Genomic DNA, 17,542 nt, shown 5'->3' with positions numbered 1-17,542 from the left:
CTTTCTTTCTTTCTTTCTTTCTTTCTTTCTTTCTTTCTTTCTTTCTTCCTTCCTTCCTTCCTTCCTTCCTTCCTTCCTTCCTTCCTTCCTTCCTTCCTTCTCTCTCTCTCTCTCTCTCTCTTTCTTTCTTTCTTTCTTTCTTTCCAAATGGATTGGCCAGGATAAATATCTGTGCTCATATAGTTGCCCTATTTACAAGGCCCTAAGGGGAGCTCTTTGGAAGAGCTTAAAATTTTAAGACAACGTGTACTAAAGATGGGAAGGAAAAAGACCCATTTCACAGGACACATAAAAGACTAGCCACAGGGAGCCTGGGTGGGTCAGTCAGTTAAGTATCTTCTTTTTCAGCTCAGGTCATGATCCCAGGACCCTGGGATGGAGGCCCACATCAGGCTCCCTGCTCAGTGGGAAGTCTGCTTCTCCTTCTTCCTCTGCTCCTCCCTCTGTTCATGCTCTCTCTGTCTCTCAATAAATTAAAAAAAAAAAAAAAAGCCAGTCACAGCGTTTATCACCAGTGCCAAGTGCTAAGGGCCAAATGAGCAAAGGCTTGAAAAACAAATGCAAGAGAACAGGATCCACTGGGGGAGGGAAGGTATGTGGTCTTCTGGAGCTGGGGGTGGGGGTGAGGAAGGGAATAAGTGGCCATGGATTGTTTCAGATAAGCTTTCCTAAAATGGAATGACACAAGAAAGCTCCTATTAGGCTGTCTCTCCTTTCCTCTCTCCTCTGCAGTCACCTTTCTTGTATCACTTGATGATAGAAAGGCATACCTCACACTCCTCCCAAACCTACTAAGTCATTGCCTGGGTCAGAAGAACCTTTAGGGTGCTCAAGAAAGGGGGAATGAATGACTCTAATGATAGGGTAATTAATCCTTTTGCAAGTCAGATGGACTCCAATTCTCCGTTTTCCACAAAGGGAAGGATGCCTAATTGACTTGTCAGATGAGAAATTACTAAAACTAATCTTGATGATAGATTACCATGAAAATTTTGGCATAGAACTGAGAAGAATTCAAAGAATTGAGTCCTATTGCTATCACAAACCTCTATCGTTCCTATTTACTTATTTAGGTGAAGAGTTTCTTAGGACTTGTTACCTACATATCCTACATTCATCATTAATGCTGAAGCCTGTTATATTTATCCCTGGATATCTGGGGAGAAAGACTTTACCCATCTCATTAAGAACCACAATCCCAATACAATTTTACATTTTATATCTAGTAATTATTCATCAATACTTGTAATGCATTTATGCTATTTTGAGAAATTGTGTAGAATTTTCTAATACTTAGAGCCTTATGGTCACAAAACTTTAAAATTATTTCCCTTTATTGACATATTTTCATTGCATAGAAGTATGTGATTCATGAAATTTTTGAAGTATAAAGATATATTAGGAAGTGGAATGGAAATATAATTTCAAGAAGAAAAACAAACAAGAAAATTTCCTACAGGTAAAGAAGACCTTATTTATGTATACTTACAATGTATGATGGGGCATCAAACTGCTATATTATTTAGATTCTACTAGAGAGTTTTTAAATAGTGATTTGACAGCTTATTTTTAAATGTCATTATTGGAATTTATACGTATATTTACAACTCTTTTAGCATGATAAAGAATCTTAGGCATCAACTTAGAAATGTGGTGAGGAATTTATTGCTTCTTAAAATATTTTAGGAGTACTTGAGTGCAAATGACTGGAGACAATGAAAGGAGAAAATTATGTTAGACAACAAAATGAGCAAGGGAAGAACAGGCCCACTGTTGAGACTGATTGTGCAATGAAATATGATGACAAAGGACCTGTCTGCACACATTTGCTTTCGTGTCCTTTATCAAAGTGAAAGATCTAACAAAGAATGATTGAATGGACACTGGTGAAGGAGAAGAGAAGCTGGAGATGGAAAAAGAAATTATAACAGCGTACCCATCTCCCTTGGGAGCCAACAGACGGTAGTAAGAATAGTAAGGATTGAAATCAGCCAGGATTGACTCAGAATTCTAACCTGCCAGTCCTCATCTATGTGACTGTGGAGCAAGATGCTTCAGCCACCTTATCTGAATTATGGGTATAGGCTAAATTTCACAGGCTGTAAAGTGCTGCCCATAGAATCAAACACGGCAATACGTAAATAGTGGCTGTTATAGCTGTGGGCTTTGGAGCATTTTATCCTCCTTGAGCTTCACTTCCCTCCTGTCTATCACAGGAATATTAACATCTACCTCCTAGGATTACTACGAGGATTACACTGATAATAAAGCTGAGAGCACTTATGATATAAAGAAGGCATTCGATAAAATTAGTTCTTTCCCTACTTCTTCCTTCTCTAGCTTCCTATTGATTTAGACAATTCTATGGACCCCTGATGGGTCATGATGAAAAACAGTCTATTTCCAAATACTAATTCATAAAATTGTATATTCCTTTTATTGTATCTACTGGCAAAGAGACTAAATCTGAAATGATTCGTTCTCTTGATGAGAAGGGAGACCAGGGTCTCATATTACAAATGACTCTATCCTTATAGATATGACCTTTCTGCCTTACTAGCAAACCTCATTAATGACAAAATTATTTTCATGAAACTGTAGAAAACAGATAGGTTGCTTATCTATGACCACACAATCAATCCTCTCATTAAAAGGACTCCCTCACACACACAAAAATTCTTCCCAAGTGTTTCCTTTTGTCTTATGAGTGAAAAGATAAAGCATTTATTAATTTGTGGGAATAAATGTTGTTGATCAATGTGATTCACTTATTTTAGACAGCACCAAATGTGTCCCTTCTCTGTAGTACTGTGTACAAAACAAAGCCCAGTTTAAGATGAGCTAGGGTGCCTGGAAAGGAGTTAAGGAACCAAGTTTCACGGAACAGGCAGAGAAGTTGTCTAAAACCACTTCCTCCATTTTAATCTGTGCGATAATGTCCATTCGGTTGTTTTCAGAAATAAGCTGCCAATTTGTTGCTCCCTGTTGAGGCTGTAGTGAATAGTCAAAATGCACAGGAAGGCCCTCCATCAGCCAGGATCCCCGCAGGAAACAAATGGCACCCTCCGAAGGAGTGAAAGAAGTACTGTTGAAGCAGGATAGTAGGTACGTGGGTGTCCATTATCCTCGTCTCTATTTGTCTGTGTTTGACATTGTCTAGAGGGAAATATATAAAAACAAAGAGAAGAGTGTAAAAGAGAGACTGATGAAAGTTATTTGCAAAGTTGTGGGCAGGAGTTCAAGGGAAACTAGGGAGTGGCAACAATGGGAAATGCTACCAGCAGCAGGCTTGAAGGCACAAGGGAAAAGGACCAACTCCTGGCACCCAGGGAGCCCTGGAGGAGTAGGAAAAGGGTCACCTGTCAGGAATTGTGGCCTTCGGTGGAGTAATGCGGCCACTGGCCACCATGGCCCAAGACATACTGTGTGAAGCTCAGTGCGAACTGAAAAAAGCAAGAAAAAAAATGTTGCTAAAGTCCTACATTATAGGGGCGCCTGGGTGGCTTAGTCGGTTGGGCATCTGCCTTCAGCTTGGGTCGTGATCCTGGGGTGCTGGGATCGAGTCCCACCTCGGGCTCCCTGCTCGGTGGGGAGCCTGCTTCTCCCTCTGCCTGCTGCTCCCCCTGCTTGTGCTCTCACATTCTCTCTCTCTGGCAAATAAATAAATAAAGATCTTAAAAAAAAAAAAAGTCCTACATTATAAAGCTTTAGCTTTTCTTCCACAGTATCCCTTCCCTCTCTCTTGACTGGTCATGTTTTTAAATGTTTCAATTTAACACCATTCTAAATGAAGAAAAAAATGAGAAGTTTAAATCATTATCATGAATCTTGTCATTTACAATGTACAATGTTAGTTTGGTTTTGTCTTTTTTTGAGACAGAGAGAATGAGAGAGAGAGAGCACATGAGGGGGGGAGAGTCAGAAGGAGAAGCAGACTCCCTGCTGAGCAGGGAGCCCGATGCGGGACTCGATCCGGGGACTCCAGGATCATGACCTGAGCCGAAAGCAGTCGCTTAACCAACTGAGCCACCCAGGCGCCCTGGTTTTGTCTTTTAAGTTTATTTATTTCTTTATGTATTTAAGTAATCTCTACACCCAACATGGGGCTCGAACTCATGACCCAGAGATCAAGCGTCACATGCTCTTCCAACTGAGCCAGCCAGATGCCCCTACAATGTGCAATGTTAGTTTTAGATGCAATATGGGAGCATTTAACACATATGCAAAATCACCAAAATGATACGATGTGTATTTTATAGTTCCTGCATACATATTTTTTTTCTTACTAGAACAGTATAAACACTGCACAAAACTAACTCAATTGTTTATTACACTTCTTTATATACACACATTGTACCAATGCTCTTTGCCTTTGGCTTACTGATGTGTAAAGAGGAACTAAAAGGAAAAGCGGCTGTGGATTGCCCTATCTTTCCCCTTCTCTCTGTGGTATCACTTTTACTGTAAGTGGTTGGCTAATACAGGGAAGTAACATGAGTAGGAAAGAATATGAAAGAGTTCTTTGGTTGTTCGTGTTTCTTAGAATGTCATTGCCTTTCTTCTGAATTTGAAGCAAATTTGGTTCAAATGGAAAGAGGCATTTTATTTATTTATTTATTTATTTTTAATTTTATTATGTTGTTAGTCACCATACAATACATCATTGGTTTTTGATGTGGTGATCCACAATCCATTGTGGAAAGAGGCATTTTAGAGTTTAATCAGTCGTAGATGTGATATGCTTTACCTTGATCTTGCTTTGAGTCTCACTGAACTCCCACAGATTCACAGGAATCCTATTATCATGGGGCACTGGAGATGCTACATGCAAATGGGGCAGCCGGAACTGGCCGACACATACAGTGTGTATCTCCTCTGTTTGTGTATCAGACTTCATTAACAAAACACACATTCAAAGATAAAATTAAGAATTTCCAAGTTGTGTCAGCAAAGCATTAAGTCAAGTGCGTGGCCCTGCCAAGCGTGGGGGCCTACTGACTACACAGGTCCCATACCCTGCTGCCAAGCTGGGACCAAAGAAGGAGCCACGGGCATCAGCCCTTTCCTCCTGTCATCCCACCTCCTGTGGGGGTCCCCACGGGTGGACCCTGACTAAATCGCAAGGGACCCAGGGATGCATCCGAAGAGGAGAGTCTTCTCAGCTACAGACTAGGGGAGAGAAGCGTGGAGAGGGGGTCTGGGGTGGCAAGCAGAATATCCAACACAGGCCTGCCAGCTCCCCCATCTCTTTCCAACAAATTCCGTTCTTTTTTAATTCAGCTAAGATAAGAAGGACCAGGCAGGCTCCAGGTGTGGCCTTCTGCTGATGCAATTTTATGAGCCCTCTACACACATTAATTAATTAATTAAACAAATTTACAATTATAAATTGAGTACAAACTGGCTATTTATTTAGAATGAGAAAAGAAATCACAGTAAAACACCGGAGCTTGAAAGGTTCAAGTCCTTTTGTCTGAGGTCTCTAGGACATATACCAGAAATGCCTACACAGACATGTTTCCTTTACAGCCTGGCTTCCCTTTCCCACCTAGAACAATCTACAACGTCAAGCAACTCCCGCCACTCCCAGGGGCCTGGGGAAATGAAGAGCCTTGAAGATTAAACTTCATTAGCTTTATGATAAATTTTTCTGTAGGCCCCAAAACCTGGAACATAGAATTAAGTGACTATGGCACAGCAAGCATTTCTTAGTGGGCAAGAATTGTGGGCCCTTGAGCCATGATGGGACTCCTTTCCCTACCACACATGTCAAAGGAAGTTAGCCCGGAGTTTGGGCTCTTCTGACCTAGTGCTTTTTCACTATAGTCAGGAAATTCCATTAAATTTCAGATACACCATGTAGGAAACTGAGGAGGTAGTGGATAGTCAAGGCCACTCCTTTGCATCCTTCATTTCTTATCTATCCCTTGCATTGTTTGTTGGCTAAATTGGAATAAGCCAAAGGGAAAACAACCTTAGGACTCATTGTTCTTTGTCACCTTCAAATCCTGACCAGACTTTGTGGCCTAATCAATAGGTTCCTCTGTAGGCATAAAATATTCCTGGGCTTTCCTCATAATAGCTGAGGCAACACAGGGACCCACTTAGATTCAGAAAAAAGAAGGAACAGTTCAGCTAGATAAAAGGGCTGTCCTGGATTGGGTCTGGGGGTCTGAGCAGGAGCCCATGGGAGGACAGAAAAGTGTGGACGAAGACAAAAGAAAGGAATTACAGATATATTTAGGAAAATGGAAAGATGCTGGGGCACCTGGGTGGCTCAGTTTGTTAAGCAACTGCCTTCGGCTTGGGTCATGATCCTGGAGTCCCGGGATCGAGTCCCGCATCAGGCTCCCTGCTCAGCGGGGAGTCTGCTTCTCCCTCTGACCCTCTCCCCTCTCATGCTCTCTCTCTCTCACTCTCTCTCAAATAAATAAATAAATAAATTCTTAAAAAAAAAAAAGGGAAATGGAAAGATGTTAAAGAAAGATTTCAAACTTTGCTAAGGCCCCGGTGTTGGTGAACTCACTATTTGCTTTCGACAAGTATGGGGGAAGCGGCTGATATCTGAATTGAGAACATGTGCCTAACATGAAAGCATTTGATCTAAAGAAGGTAGTACGTAAGTGCCTAAGTTCAAATCTTGACCTTAGTTCATAAAAGCTACGAGACTTTGGTCAAGAAACTCATTCTCTCTGCCTCAGTCTTCTCATCTGTAAGATGAAGGTATATTATGTTTAATTACATTATGTCATGTCACATCAAATTCTGTTATGTTATATGGAGCTCACCTCATAGCATTATGTGAGAATTAGATAATTTAATACTTATAAACACCACTTATAATAGTTCTTAGTACATGTGAGATAATAGAAAATATATATATTGGTCTCTGCCTGCAGTTCCTGGCACAGAACTCCTAGAACCCTTGCAATTTCCTAAGTGACAAGGGCATTAGGAGCATCTTTGGTTCTAATATTTGGTCTTTGACCACAGTTCCTGACATAGAGCTCCCACATCCCTTAAAATGTCCTGGGTGATGGCAGTGTCTTTTGTTCTAATGAGGTGACTCTTAGCGGGTGCCTGGAGGGGGGCTGGTCACCGGCAGACCAAGCCACAATTAGAAGCTTGGAATTCTCAGCCCACCTTCCGGTCTCTAGAGAAGGGAGAGGTCTAAAGATGATGTTAATGATGGATCATGCCAACGTGACGTAGCCTCCACAAAAATCTGTAAAAGACTTCAGGCTGGTGAACACACAGAGGTGCTGGGAGAAGACATGGAAGCCCCATGTCCTTTCCCACATACCTTTCCCTCCATGTCTCTTCCACCTAGATGCTCCTCTGTATCATTTATCATAGCCTTTAACAAACTGGTAAACATAAGCAAGTGTCTTCCTGAGTTCTGTGAGCTGTTCTAGCAAATAAATGAATCCAAGGGGGAGGAGGTCACGGGAATCTATGGAATTTGATGCTACCTGGAGGTAGATAGTGTCAGAATTGAGTTAACTTGTAGGACACCCAGCTGGTGTCCCAGATCTGCCTGGTGGGGGAAAAACCCCACACATCTGGTGTCAGAAGTGCTGTGAGTGAGGTAACAATAGTGTGAGAGTAAAAGAGATACACAGGAGGAGGAATATAGGTTTTTTTCCTACACCCTACACAATTAGTGCTGGATAAAAGTGAGAAATTATTATTATGAAATGGTTCCAAATATAGCACTTACACACATTTGGGCAATGTTTAAAGCTGTAAAATTTTTGCAACAGATGAAGAATCTGATCCATGTGCTTTTACTCTGTATAATTCTATAAAAATTATCGTTTTGAATGAATGGATATTTTTATGTTTAATATCTAGCCAAAGATAAGTTTTGTGAAATTTTCATTAACTAAACATAGTCCTTTCTTTAAAAAAGAAAAAAAAAAAGCACAATCATTTCTGAACTTTTCTTACCAAAAAGCAGAGGTATACTTTACCTCTTCATACGTTGTAGGTAATCTTTTCTGGTTCACCATTCCCAAACACTGAGGAAATATTTTGTTTTCTTTTTTTAACTTTAGTCAATTTATATACTGACATATGGAGATTGGATGGAATACCAGATCCCACTGAGCAAAGAGCTCAGTGGGGTTTTTTCCTCATAAAGGTAACTTTAGGTTAGAATCAAGTTTGAGTGAAATAGTTTAGAAAATGTTAGGGAGGCTTGCTTATCAGCCTTGTTTGATTCTAGAGGTGAAGTTGAAATAAAATAGAGTCAGACTTTCTGGATTCCTATACACCTCTGAGCAAACACATCACATAATCTCCCTGATTTCATGTCTTTATCCACTAAAGAATAATGGGGCAAGTGTTGCCTAGCTTCACTCCCAAGGTTCTTGTGAGGATTAAAAAAAAAAAATTGTTTAAAAAAAACTGAAAATGGACAGCTGCACACAAAAGAATGAAACTGGACCACTTTCTTACACCATACATAAAAATAAATTCAAAATGGATTAAAGGCTTAAATTTAAGACCCAAAACCATAAAACACCTAAAAGAAAATATAGGCAGTAATCTCCTGGACATCAGCCTTAGCAACATTTTTTCCAGATTTGTCTCCTCAGGCAAAAGAAACAAAAGCAAAAATAAACTATAGGGACAGCATCAAACTAAAAAGCTTTTGCGCAGCAAAGGAAACCCTCAGGAAAACAAAAAGGCAGCCTACTAAATGGGGGAAGATATTTGCAAATGACATAGCTATAAGGGGTTAATATCCAAGATATATAAACAACTCCTACAGCTCAACACCAAAAAACAAACAAACAAACAAAAAAAACCACCTAATTAAAAAATGCTCAGGGGCACCAGGGTGGCTCAGTCAGTTAAGCATCTGCCTTCAGCTCAGGTGATGATCTCAGGGTACTGGGATCGAGCCCCATGTTGGGCTCCCTGTTCAGTGAGGAGCCTGCTTCTCCCTCTTCCTCTGCCCCTCCGCTCCACTCATGCTCACACTCTCTCTCTCAAATAAATAAATAAATAAATAATCTTTAAAAAAAATGCTCAGAGGACCTTAATAGGCATTTCTTTTTTAAAAAATATTTTATTTATGTATTTGAGACAGGGAGAGAGAACGAGTGGGGGGGGGCAGAGGGACAAGCAGACTCCCCACTGAGCAGGGAGCCTGATGCAGGGCTCCATCCCAGGATCCTGAGATCATGACCCGAGCCAAAGTCAGACAACCGACTGAGCCACCCAGGGCCCCGTTAATAGGCATTTCTCCAAAGAAGACATACTGATAGTCAACAGACATAAAAAGATGCTCAGCATCTTTTATGCAAATCAGAGCCACAATGATATCACTTCATACCAGTCAGAATGGCTAGTATCAAAAAGACAAAAAATGACAAGTGTTGGGGAAGATGTGAAGAAGAGGGAATCCCTTTGAACTGTTGGTGGGAATGTAAATTGGTTCAGTACTATGGAAACAGTATGGAGATTCCTCAAAAAATTAAAAATAGAAATACCATATGACCTGCTAATTCTACTGCTGGGTATTTATCCAAAGAAAAAGAAAACACTAATTTGAAAAGATATATGCACCCCATGTTTATTGCAGCATTATTTGCAATAGCCAAGGTACAAAAGCAACCTAAGTGCCCAATGATAGATGAGTGGAATAATAAGATATGATATACATATATACAATGGAATATTACTCAGCCAGAAAAAAGAATGAGATCTTGCCATTTGCAACAGCATGGATAGACCTAGAGGGTATCATGCTAAGTAAAAGAAGTCAGACAAAGAAATGTCAGATATATGATTTCACTTATATGTGGAATCTAAAAAACAAAACAAACAAACATAGAAACAGACCCATAAATACAGAGAACCAACTCGTATTGCCAGAGTGGGGTGAGTGGAGAGATGGGCAAAATAGGTGAAGGGTATTAAGAAGTATGAACATCGAGTCGTAAAATAAAGAAGTCATGGAGATGAAAAGTATAGTATCAGGAATATAGTCAATGATATTGTAATAACAATAATACAGGGTAACTACACTTAACATGGTGAGCATTGTGTAATGTATAGAATTATCAAATCCCTATGGTGTACACCTGAAACTAATACAACATTGTATGTCAACTGTACTACAATTAAAAAACAAAAACAAAAACGGGGGTGTGCCTGGGTGGCTCAGTCGGTTAAGCATCTGACTCTTGGTTTTGGCTCAGGTCATGATCTCAGGGTCATGAGATCGAGCCCCATGTTGGGCTCCGCACTCAGATTGGAGTCTGCTTGGGATTCTCTCCCTCTCCCTTGGTCCTTTCTCTCTCTCTCTCTCTCTCAAATAAATAAATAAATCTTAAAAAAAAAAGTTGAGGGCGCCTGGGTGGCTCAGTTAGTTAAGCGACTGCCTTCAGCTCAGGTCATGATTCTGGAGTCCCTGGATCGAGTCCCACATCGGGCTTCCTGCTCGGCGGGGAGTCTGCTTCTCCCTCTGACCCTCCCCCCTCTCATGTACTCTCTCTCATTCTCGCTCTCTCAAATAAATAAATAAATCTTTAAAAAAAAAAAAAAGTTGACATAGAGTTGCTATATGACCCAGTCATTCTACTCCTAGGTATATGCCCAAGAGAAAGGCAAACATATCTCCACACAAAAACTTGTACACAAATGTTCATGGCAGCAGCATTTATAAAAGTGAAAACAACCCAAGTGTCTACTTACCAACTTATAGAAGGATAAACAAAATGTGGTATGTCCATACAACGGAATATTGCTCACCAATAAAAGGAAATAAAATACTGATACACGCTACAACAGGACGAATCTTGAAAATGTTATGCTAAGTGAAAGAAGCCAATCACAAAAGATCATATACAGTACGAGTCCTTTTTTGTGAAATGTCCAGAATAGACAAATTTATAGAGGTAGAAAGTAAATTATTGGTTGTCTTGTGGGGAGGGGAGAATGGGGAGCAACTGCTAACAAGTAGCTTTTTTGAGGGGTGATGAAAATGTTCTGGAATTAAATGGTGCTAGTGATCGCACAATCTGAATATACTAAGACCCATTGAACTGTACACTATAAATGTATGCATTATGTGGTTTGTAAGAATTGTATCTCAATAAAGCTGTTTAAGAAAAAAATACTATCAAGTTGTTGCAAAATGTTGAAACAAATGTTGAAAACAGATGGTAGAAGGTAGTCTTTGCTAATGTGATATAAGAAAACCTCAAAGAGGGGCGCCTGGGTGGCTCAGTTGGTTAAGCGACTGCCTTCGGCTCAGGTCATGATCCTGGAGTCCCGGGATCGAGTCCCGCGTCGGGCTCCCTGCTCGGCAGGGAGCCTGCTTCTCCCTCTGACCCTCCCCCCTTTCATGTGCTCTCTGTCTCTCTCATTCTCTCTGTCTCAAATAAATAAATAAAATCTTTAAAAAAAAAAAAGAAAACCTCAAAGAAAGGACCAGTCTGTTCCTTTCAACCTTCTTCATGAATTATGGCTAGCATTTACCAATATCTTGAATTTATAATGACTCCTTTAACCCTTTTCTAGGTCTTGAGTATATTACTTGAGGTTATTTCTCCCTCTCTCCCTTAGGGATTCACTGTTCTGTGCTTGTGCACATTGCAAATGTCCTACTTTCTCACAGAGTTTATGGAATCTATGTGCATTTTGTTGTGCAACGTCATGCTGTAGTGTAGAACAATAAAGAGTTTAACGCCATCTTCACATTTTTACTTTCACCTTGCACTCTTTTTTTGATAGGCATGGTAAATAATGTTGGTATTATGCACTCATGCTGGACAGTCACCACATGATTGATTTTGCCAGAAGAAGAGCATTTACCACATGGCTGTGGTTCTTGTTATTCAACTCTCTCTCTGCAAAAATTACATCTCCCTGGTAACTGGGTTGTTTTAGCCATTGTTTTGACTTTTAACAGCCTTGGAGGTGGAATCTTGTCAAATGTTTTAAGTTATAGCACTTGTGACTTCATTCAGCAAACAAAATTCAGTACCTATCATTGTCTAGGCATCATTTATTTATAACAAACAATAAAGAACTCCATAAGATTCAAGTGAATTCTTGGAAGGCACCTTGTTCCACTGCTTCTCATCTTCAGCTTTGTACTTCTCAGCTTCCTGGAGCATGCGCTCAATGTCTTCCTTGCTCAAGTGGCTCTTGTCTGTAGTGATGTAATCTTGTTCTCTTTTCCTGTACTCTTATCTACAGCAGAGACATTGAAGATGGATTAGCATCATCAAAAGCGACTTCAATCTAAGGAATGCCATGGGAATCCCTAAGGGAGAGAGGGAGGCAAAAGGTACGCCTGTTAGTTCAAACTTGCTTGAATCTTACGCATTCAACATGAAAGCAACTGCTGAAGATGAAATCTTCAGGGCAAAATCAATGATGAGGATAAACAGAAGATTCTTGACAAGTATAATGAAATCATCAGCTGGCTTGATAAGAACCAGACTGCAGAGAAGGAAGAAGTTGAAAGTCAGCAGAAAGAGCTGGAGAAAGTCTGCAACCCCATCATTACCAAGCTGTACCACAGTGCAGGAGGAATGCCTGGGGGCTTCCCTGGTGGTGGAACTCCTCTATCTGGTGGTGCCTCCACTGGGCCCACCATTGAAGAGGTTGATTAAGCCAACCTGAAAACAGGTCTAGCATTTGTTCTACACAAAATATTCGAAGGACCCAGGTTTGTGCAAATTTCATGGTAGTTTTAAAGTCAAGCTGCTATAGTAAATACACTGGGCATTCTTGATACTCAGGTATGGAATATATGCACAGGGAAAGGAAATAACATTGCACTTTATAAGCACTGTATTGTTAAGTGGAAAATGCAGTGTCTTAGATAAAACTGTTTAAAATTGGCACCAAAAAAAAAAAAAAAAAGAATTCCAGTTGATTAATCAAATTGATTTTTCTCTTACAGATACTGGTAAGAGCACTTCAAACATGAAAGGGGGGCATGGAGGGGCTCGTCAGTTAAGCAGCGGATTCTTGATTTTGGCTCACGTCATGATCTCAGGGTCCTGGGATCAAGTCCTGCATCAGGCTCCCTGCTCAGCAGGGAGTCTGCTCAAGGATGCTCTCTCTCTCCCTCTCCCTCTGCCCCTCCCCCTGCTCACACTTACACACTCTCTCTCTCAAATAAATAAATAAATCTTAAAAGAAAACACCAACTGTGAATGCGATTAATTCAGGACTGTTTCTCCTGACAGATAATCCAGTCTGTCTGCTGTTGAATGACAGGCAAAAAAGAAATTGGGTAAGAAGAAAGTTATTTGAGGGGCGCCTGGGTGGCTCAGTCATTAAGCGTCTGCCTTCGGCTCAGGTCATGATCCCAGGGTCCTGGGATCGAGCCCCACATCAGGCTCCCTGCTATATGGGGAGCCTGATTCTCCCTCTCCCACTCCCCCTGCTTGTGTTCCCTCTCTCGCTGTGTCTCTCTCTGTCAAATAAATAAATAAAATCTTTAAAAAAAAAAAATATCAAAGTAGGGAAAATATTGACAGCATATGGCAAATTATTGGTATCCTCAATAAAGGGGTTTACTGTATCATTTCCCTAGTGATGATATAATTACAAACTAAAATAACATAATTTTTTCAATCAAAAATATTTTTTCAAAAGAGAATTTAAACACTGTAATACCCAGCACTGCTGAGGATGTAAAGAAAGAGGCACTCTTACACACTGTCAGTTGAAATTTAAAGTGTTAACATTCCTCAAGGTCAATTTGGCCAGATGTATCAAAAACCTTTAAAGTAGCATAATTTTTGATCCAGAAATTCCAATTTAAGGAATTTATTCTAAAGAAATTTTCTTAGGAACATTTAAAGATATATGTATAGAATTGTTCATTATCTTATTGGTATTTAAAAAGGCAGAAAACAAGAAACAATCTAAATATTGTTTAAAAGAAAGAGGTTAGTTAATTAAGTTACCAAACAGCCATATGATCAATTACAATGCTGCTGTTAAAAATTGTATGGTGATTAACATAACATAACAAGGGGCACCTGGGTGGCTCAGTCGTTAAGCGTCTGCCTTCGGCTCAGGTCATGATCCCGGGGTCCTGGGATCGAGCCCCGCATCGGGCTCCCTGCTCAGTGGGAAGCCTGCTTCTCCCTCTCCCACTCCCCCTGCTTGTGTTCCCTCTCTCGCTGTATCTCTCACTGTCAAATAAATAAAATCTTAAAAAAAAAAAAAAACATAACATAACAAAATAAAATTTGAAAAAATTATACTGAGAGCCATCAATGAACAATGGAATTTAAAATTAAAAACACAGTGCCATTTATGGTAGTTTCCCAAAAATGAAATACTTAGATATAAATCTAACAAAATATGTAAAAGATTTGTATGAGGAAAACTACAAAACTCTTGATGAATGAAATCAGAGAACTAAATAAATGAAGAGATATTCTGTGTTCATGGATAGGAAGACTCAATATTGCCAAGATGTCAGGTCTTCCCAATTTGATCTATAGATTAGATGCAATTCCAATCAAAATCCCAACAAGTTATTTTGTGGATATCAACAAACTGATTCCAAAGTTTATATGCAGGGGGAAAAGACCCGGAATAGCCAACACAATATTGAAGGAGAAGACAAAGTTGGAGGACTAACATTACCCAACTTCAAGTCTTACTATAAAGCTGTAGCAATTAACACAGTGTGATATTGGCAAAAGAACAGACAAATAGATCAGTGGAACAGAATAGAGAACTTGGAAATAAACCCATGTAAAGGTGATTAAACTAATCTTTGACAAAGGTGCAAAGACAACACAATGGAGCAAAGATAGTCTTTTTGACAAATGGTACTTGAAACAACTACACATCCAAATGCAAAATAATGAATCTAGACACACTTGACACTCTTCACAAAAATTAATGCAAAATGGATCATAGACCTAAATGTTAAATGCAAAATTATAAAACTCCTAGAAGATAACACAGGAGAAAACCTAGATGATGTTGGGTGTGGTGATGACTTTTTAGATACAACACCAAAGGAACAATCCATGAAAGAAATAATTGATAAGCTAGATTCCACTAACATTAAAAACTTCTGCTGAACAATGATGTTCTCATGAACATGGTCATCTATGAACAATGATGTTAAGAGAATGAGCCACAGACTGGGCGAAAATATTTACAAAGGACACATCTGATAAAGGACTGCTATTCAAAATATACAAAGAACTCTTAAAACACTAGGAAAACAAACAACCCAATTTTTAAAAAATGGGCCAAAGAATTTAACAGATACCTCACCAAAGAAGATATACAGATGACAAGTAAGAATATGAAAAGATGCTTCACATATGTCATCAGGAAAATGCAAATTAAAACAACAATGAAATATCACTATATATCTATTAGAATGGCCAAAATTAACAACACCAAATGCTGACAAAGATGTGGAGCAATAGGAACTCTCATTCATTCCTGGGGGAAATGCAAAATGGTGCAGCCCCTTTAGAAGAACAGTTTGGCATTTTCTTACAAAACTAAACCTCTTCTGACTATACTATCCAGCAATCATACTTTTTGGTGTTTACCTAAAGGAATTGAAAACATATGCCCACACAAAAACCTGCACATGGGTGCTTATGGCAACTTTATTCATAATTGCCCAAACTTAGAAGCAGTCAAGATGTCCTTCAGTAGGTAAATGGATAAATAAACTGTGGTACATCCAGACAATAAAATATTACTCAGTGCTAAAATATAGTGAGCTACCAAGCCATCAAAAGATGGTGGAGGAACCTTAAATGCATATTACCATGTTAAAGAAGCCAATCTGAAAAGGCTACATACTGTGTAATTTCAACTATATGACATTCTGGAAAAGGCAAAACTATAGATATAGTAAGAAGATCAGGGGTTGCCAGGGGTTGGGCTGCAGGGAGAGATGAATAGGTGGAGCACAGAGGACTTTTAGGGCAGTGAAGATATTCTGTATAATACTCTAATGATGGATACATGTCATTATACACTTGTCCAGACCCATAGAATGCACAACATCGTGTGAACCCTAAGATAAACTATTGATTTTAGGTGATTATGAGCTGTCAATGTATATCCATCAATTGTAACAAATGTACCACACTGGTAGGAGGATGTTGATAACAGGGCTGTGCATGTGTGGGGGCAAGGAGGTTATAGGAAAGCCCCTCTCAATTTTGCTGTGAACCTAAAATTATTCTAAAAAATTAAGTCTTTAAAAAAATTACACTAAGGGTAAATATTTGGTGACTTGAAAAAATGTTCACAGTTCTTGACTAAGTGAAATAAAGAACTGGTTAGACAGTTAAATGTTAACCCAACATTATAAAAATCTGGTGTTATGCATAGCAAAGAGAGAAAAGATAGTAAAATAAACATATACAATTCATCTGCAGGTGAGAGAATGTGGGATAAGTTCTGTGTAGGTGCTACAAAATTCAATCACATCTCCGTTATATAGAAATATTACTTTATTACTTTAGACTGAGCTCCACTTGCTGTGAGATCCCATTTCCAGTGACAGTGAAAACACTTAATCTTGTCAATTATAGGGAGCTTAGTCACTTTCAGCATAAAACTGAGTGCCTTTTGGTAAACATCCAGTCAGAGTTGGCTGTTTTATCATTACAAAGTGTGAACTCTTGCCCTCATTTCTCAAGATTTCTTCCATTCCCTCCCTTCTCAGGATCTCTGGGGGATGGGACAGTTTTCAGAATGTAATGGCACTGGGGGGCAGGATGCTGGTTCCCACGGACCACAGGTGAAGGGTGTCTTGTCCCACCCTTACTGCAAGTGCTCTTTGAGTGCCTGGACAGTGTGACTTTCAGTCTCCTCTCTGGGCAAACACTGTTAAGGACCTGTGAGTGTCCTTTCTCTTCCCCAATCCCTGATCCTCCTTCCCTACCCCATCACTCTATCATGCCCTTGATTTGCCTCCCTTCAGCCCTCTTGGGGAGGATGTCCTTCTGCCACCTAGCCCCCAGTTCTAGGTGATCCCCTTACAGTAACTTCTGGCAGACCACTGGCTTTAATCCTTAGCGTCCCCAAGCCTTGGGATATAGAAATTTGTATCTTCTCTCTGCCTCTTGTAGGCTTTGAAGAACTTGGGGGAGATGTATCTTCTTCTGCCTCACTTTTTGCCTAAAAATGAAACACTGACAGTTTATGCTATCTCAGCTGCCCCATGCTGTCTTTGGGCTCTCTGAATGGCATTGTCTTCCCAGATATTCAGATGGAAGGAAGACAAGCCTCTGCTGTTGATGGATGCCAAAAATTTCTAGAAGTTTGTATTCTCACAGTTTTTAAGGAGGAGGAGAGGTGGAAAGTAAACTACAAAAACACTCAGTCTCTCTATTCTCTCCCCTCTTCTCATTTTCCTTCCCTTTCCTCCCTTTCCTTTCCTTCTCACTATGGGTAGAAGGTGGCTGTGGATCATCCAGGCGGATACAAAAGTCTGAAGTTTTGGGAAACAGTCAGGGCTTAATGTACAAATTTGTAAGGCATCAGCATAGAGGTGATGGTTAAGGTT

General features: G+C 39.8%; 1 long non-coding RNA gene across 1 annotated transcript in view; it reads right to left on the bottom strand.

The window, feature by feature from the left end:
* Positions 1-1,202: 1,202 nt before the first annotated feature.
* The window catches only part of LOC118020734, a 27,260-nt gene continuing 10,920 nt past the window's right edge, over positions 1,203-17,542 (bottom strand). Inside the window, exons 2-3 of the long non-coding RNA XR_004681994.1 lie at positions 12,081-12,283; positions 1,203-3,156 (exon numbers count right to left, since the gene is read on the bottom strand). This is a non-coding gene — a long non-coding RNA (uncharacterized LOC118020734). The remainder of the gene's footprint in view (positions 3,157-12,080; positions 12,284-17,542) is intronic.

The sequence above is a fragment of the Mirounga leonina genome, unplaced genomic scaffold (assembly GCF_011800145.1).
Source record: "Mirounga leonina isolate KUSES-001 unplaced genomic scaffold, KU_Mleo_1.0 Mir_174, whole genome shotgun sequence".
Lineage (NCBI taxonomy): Eukaryota > Metazoa > Chordata > Mammalia > Carnivora > Phocidae > Mirounga > Mirounga leonina.
This window is presented reverse-complemented; position numbering and strand designations above follow the sequence as displayed.